The 5,227-nt window shown below is 42.8% G+C and overlaps 1 non-coding gene and 1 pseudogene across 1 annotated transcript; one reads left to right on the forward strand and one right to left on the reverse strand.

Annotated features, from left to right (window-relative positions):
- Positions 1 to 1,177: 1,177 nt before the first annotated feature.
- Positions 1,178 to 1,250, forward strand: TRNAR-CCU. The gene has a single exon. It is a non-coding gene; the product is annotated as a tRNA-Arg (tRNA).
- An 840-nt stretch (positions 1,251 to 2,090) lies between these two features.
- On the reverse strand, positions 2,091 to 2,634 carry LOC113896611 (annotated as a pseudogene).
- Between the last annotated feature and the right edge of the window lie 2,593 nt (positions 2,635 to 5,227).

Genomic DNA, 5,227 nt, shown 5'->3' on the forward strand with positions numbered 1-5,227 from the left:
GGCTGGGAAGATGACTTTGCCAAGAAATCTCGCGAGGTTTGGGCACCGCAAGGCTCCTTTGCGACTTTGGCACGAGCGCTTCTTTCTTGTCGCTGCGGAGCTCGTGCGGTGGATTCGAAAGTCGGTTGTTCCACGGCAGCCCCCTTCTCTGGGGCAGGGCCGTGCGGTCCTTGGCTCAGGGTTCTCACCTTGCTCACGGCCAGCTTTGACACTTCTCATTTTGTTCTCATGAAGGCCCTGTTATATGGGAATATCCTTTTCATTTCACTAGTAGTGCAGCAGAGGCTCAGAACCTAGAAATGATTAACTCACGAGTTTGCTACTAGTAAGTGGCAGAGCTGGGACTCGATTACTTTTATATTAGGTACCATTTGAGTTCCAGGTGCTGACGCCTAGGTCACAACTCTCTCTAAACTCCACTCCAAAGTAACTGTCAAAAGTCAAAATGTAATCTTCCAACCCCACACCTCCTCCTTCCCTAGTCTTTCGGAGCCCCGATCTCTTGCTATGGTATTTGTAATGTCCTTACTGATCCCTTCACTTACCTTTCAGGTATTCCCCAAACAGCAGACCCAGAGATCCTCTTAAAAGCAAACCATATCATGATACCCCATGCTTAAATTCTCCAAAACCTTCTCATAATTCTTTTGTAAAAGTCAAAGTCTTTGGTTTAGTCGATAGGGCACTATACAATATGAATTTTCTTAACCTCCTGACCTTATCACCTACTGTGTTAGCCTCCAACCCCTTCATTCCTGTCCCACTTACCCTGTTCTGGAATGCACTTCCCCCACATATCCTCATGGCTCAGTCTCATTTTTGTGTGCCCCTCCACATACACTTCATATCCTCCTTTACTGCTCTCTTTTTCTCCTTAAAACTTACTATCAGATACAGCATGTACTTCACTTTTTATTTGTTGTTTGTTTCCCCACTAGAAGGCAAGCCCCAAGAAAGCAGGAATTTTGTCTGTTTTGTTCTCAGTTGAATCTCCACCACTTTGAAATAAAGCCTGAATCCTCATAGATGCATACAAAATATTTGTTGAATAAATGAAACTTTTGATATAAAGTTATTTCAGTCTTATTTATTCAAATGTTTGTTGAGAGTTTTCTATAAGCTACATGTTTTGGGGTATTGGAATACAGTGGTGAACAAGACAGACATAGGAGGGACTTCCCTGGTGGTTCAGTGGTTAAGACTTTGCACCCCTAATGCAGGGGGCTCAGGTTCAATTCCTGGTCAGGGAACTAGATCCCTAGCTGCAACTAAAGAACCACCATGCTGCAATGAATATCTAGTATCCCACATGCCACAACTAAGACCTGGTACAGCCAAACAAATAAATTATTTAAAAAAAAAAAGACAAGGAATCTCTAGTAGAGTGTTTTTTATTCTCGTGAAGGAGAGTGTAATAAGTCAATAGGTAGAGAAAATAAAACAGGAGTATATATTGAGTGAATGATAGGAGAGGAACATTAGTTAGGGTGGTAAGAGAAAGCCTCTGAAGAAATGACAGTTGGCTTAAGACCTGACTGAGGAGAATGGAATGGCTGTGCAAAGAGCTGAGGAAGCGTGATCCAGGCAGAGGAAAGAGTAGGTACAAAGGCCCTGAGGCAGGAGTAAGCTCACTATTTAGGAGGACAAGAAAATGGACAGTATGACTGTAGTCCAGTGAACAAGGGTGACAGTGATATCAAAGGAGGAGGAGGAGGACGTAGAGAAGAGATTTTTGTTGCCTGAGATCACAGAACTCATCAGTTACTCATTTAGCTCTATGAATTTTGAATTCTAGCTCTGTGTCAGGTCTCATGCTAGGCTCTGGAGCTTCCAGTGCAAGAGATGACTGATGTTTGTGCAGTGCTTTATAGTTTATGAAGCACCTTTAACATTAAAATGATTTTATTTACAGTTGACTTACACATAAAATCTTGGGTTCTGAATCTGTGATGCCTCCAAGGTCTCTTGATCAAATGGGGCAGCAGCCATCAGGGAAGCCTCCAGAGGGGCCGATCCAAGTTATCTTACTCAAAGTATCACATCAAACAAGGGAAGGCCTGCAGTGGCAGAGGAAGAGGGTCTGAGATTCAGTCTCCCTCTGGACTAAATCTCCCCACACTGTGAGATCACCAGAGGCAGCTTGGTCTTATTGTTGGGGCCTGTGGGAACATTCTCAATCTTTCTCATCACCAAAAGTCCATCAATGATTTTTCCAAACACCATGAGCTTCCCATCTAGCCAATCACACTCAGAGCAGGTGATGAAAAGCTGGCAGCCATTTGTACTGGGACCGCTGTTTGTCATGGAAAGCAGGCCTGGAGCTGAGTATCTAAGCTTAAAATTATCATCTGCGAATGGCCCCCAGTAGATACTGGTGACTCAAGTACCATCTCCATTAACAAAATCTCCACCCTGAATCATGAAATCTTTTATGACCCTGTGGAAGGTGCTCCCTTCGTAGCTTATTGGAACCCCATCTTTTCTGAATTCTGTGTAGAACTGCCTAAAATTCTCGGCAGTCTTAGGCACAATGTCTGCAAAGAGTTCAGTCTTCATGTGGCCAACTTCCTGGCCGCCAATGCTGTCATCAAAGAATACCATGGGATTGACAGGGCTTGAATTTGCCACTGCCATGGCTCTCACCCAGAAGCAGATGAAGCACCTTTAACATTTAATCGTCAGGGTAGTTCTCTTATGATAGATTCTTATTTGTCAATAAAGGCAGAGAGGTAAAGGTTTTATCAGGGTCACACAGCTGATTAGTGACAGAGCCTAGTCACTCTTGTACTTGAACATACCAGTCCTCAAACTGCAAATCCATGGCTTTTTGCCAATACCAGATGACCTAAAAACCAATGACTGCATGTTACTTATTTATCTTAAAGAGGATTTCTAGATATTTATATTTGCATTTTGCTGCTTGCTAAGTTGCTTTAGTCATGTCTGACTCTGCAACCCTGTGGACTGTAGCCCACCAGGCTCCTCTGTCCATGGGATTTTCCAGGCAAGAATACTAGAGTGGTTTGCCATCTCCATCTCCAGGGGATCTGAATTATTCAGTTAGAAATACCAAGGGATAGAGAGCATCTCTGTTTAAGTCCCAGAACTCAAGCATATGTAATTTAAAAAACACAATGGAACAAATCTTGAGAATGAGATAGTTAAGATGCTTTAGGTTTTTGAAAAACAATCCCCAGTTCCTCACTGTCAATCCAGTTAGATACTCAAAATAATTTCCATTTATTCTCCAATGAATGCTGTCATGATTTGTCTCCTGTGTCGTTACTGACGCAGAGTCCTGAGCCACAGCACTGAGTATCTAAACAGCCGTGTTACCAGTTTTCTGCTTTGTCTCCGTGTAAATGCCTCTAATGTTGGTCTAGGCCTGGACTCCTTATTGGGACCCAGCAGTCTAGGTAATGCCTTGTGTTTGTGGGGCTGGCTTTTTTATTTCTTCCCTGTGGAAAATGAGAACCACTTCTCTGCATATCCTACGGTGTACTGTTGCTATGGGAGAAGAACAGTCGCAAGGAAATGGCTTTGCCAAGGGATAGGAATTGACCACGGTTCAGCAAATCAGTTGGATAAACACTGATTGTGTACATTCTCAGGCATGTAAACCCACACTACAGAGCTTTTTAGTAAAATATGGTTCCTGCTCTCAGGAAGGTTAGACTCTGGAGATGAAAGTATCTACTATATACATAATATCTGAGAGTATATGTTAACTGCTATAACGGAAGTGACAGATGTTTTGGTTGTGCCCAGTACTTAATTTATAGAGGTGACTGAGTTGTGACACAGGAGTTCAATGCCATTGAAAGTTTTATTATGCAGAGTTCCCAAGAGGCACATACAAGGGCCTAATACCGAAAGTTGGCCAGGAGGCAGAAGGTGTGTGGAGAAAGCTTTGGCCAAAGACTTTATTACAGTTTCCACAAGAAGGAATGGGTGAGGCAAGGAAAGAGGTTGAGTTGGCTACTTTTGAATAATTTATTTTTCTTTTTTTTAAAAAGAATTTTGTTATTTTAAAATATTTATTTATTTTTATTTTTGGCTGTGCTGGGTCTTAGTTGTGTGTGGGCTTCCTCTAGCTGTGGTGATCGGGGGCTACTCTTTACTTGTGGTGTGTGGGCTTCTCATAGTGGTGGCTTCTCTTGTGGCAGAGCACGGGCTCTTAGGGCACACAGGCTTCAGTAGTTATGGTGCATGAGCTCAGTAGCTGTAGCACACGGGCTTAGTTGCCCTGTGGCACGTGTGATCCTCTCCCACCAGGGATTGAACCCATGTCTCCTGCATTGGCAGGTGGATTCTTAACCACTGGACCATCAGGAAAGTCCCAGTTTGAATAATCTCAACAGGGCTCTGGGTCATACAGGTGATCCCTAGTTGTGATCCCTAGTTTTCTGGTACCTGGCCTGGGTGATTTAGGGCAGTGAGAATATTGGTTTGGTGCATGAGAGTCCATAAAGGAGGTGGTTAGGCATACTGGTTTGGATTGGTTGGTTTGCACAAAAAAGTGTGATTGAAGGCAAGTTGTTTTCTGTCTCTATAAATTAGCAAACCCTGAGAGGGACAGTTTCATCCTGGTCTACAATGCCCAAGACGTCAAAGCATCAATAAAATAAAACAGAAAACAAACAAACAAACATGTCTAGTGTGGATAGGGTGGAACAATGAAGCCACAGTTGTGGGGATCATGATGGTTTCTGGGTTACCCTATATAAGGCAGACACATCTCTAGCTGTTAGAAGTGGCCATAGATTAATTTTTTTTTTTAAACAGGATATTAACAAGTGTTATCTCAAACCTGAAAAATTAATCTAAAAAACAGCGTGGGTGTTCCTGAGGGAAATGGTGGAAAAATCACACTCTGGGAATGATCTTTGCCACAATCCTAATCTATTTCTCAGGCTGGGTCATTTTTATTAGTGTCTTCTGGGAAGCAGTGTCTTCAGCAGATGCCAAATTTTAATTCAGTGGCTTTCAAAGGATAGATTGAGGGTATAGTGGAGTTTGCTGATCCTAGATTGGGATTTCCGGACGATTTTGAGAGGAGGAAGATTAGGAAGATTAGGTTTCAAGTAGAGCTGCTCAACTTTTTCAGTGTCATAACCCACTTAGAAAATGAGCATGTCTGTATGGCAAGTTAGCGTAAACAGCTAAGACTGCTGCTTCTCATCACCCTCATGGCAGTCTAGGGATTCTAACCATTTTAAGCTCTACC

This window comes from Bos indicus x Bos taurus, chromosome 7 (assembly GCF_003369695.1).
Source record: "Bos indicus x Bos taurus breed Angus x Brahman F1 hybrid chromosome 7, Bos_hybrid_MaternalHap_v2.0, whole genome shotgun sequence".
In the NCBI taxonomy this organism is placed as follows: Eukaryota; Metazoa; Chordata; class Mammalia; order Artiodactyla; family Bovidae; genus Bos; species Bos indicus x Bos taurus.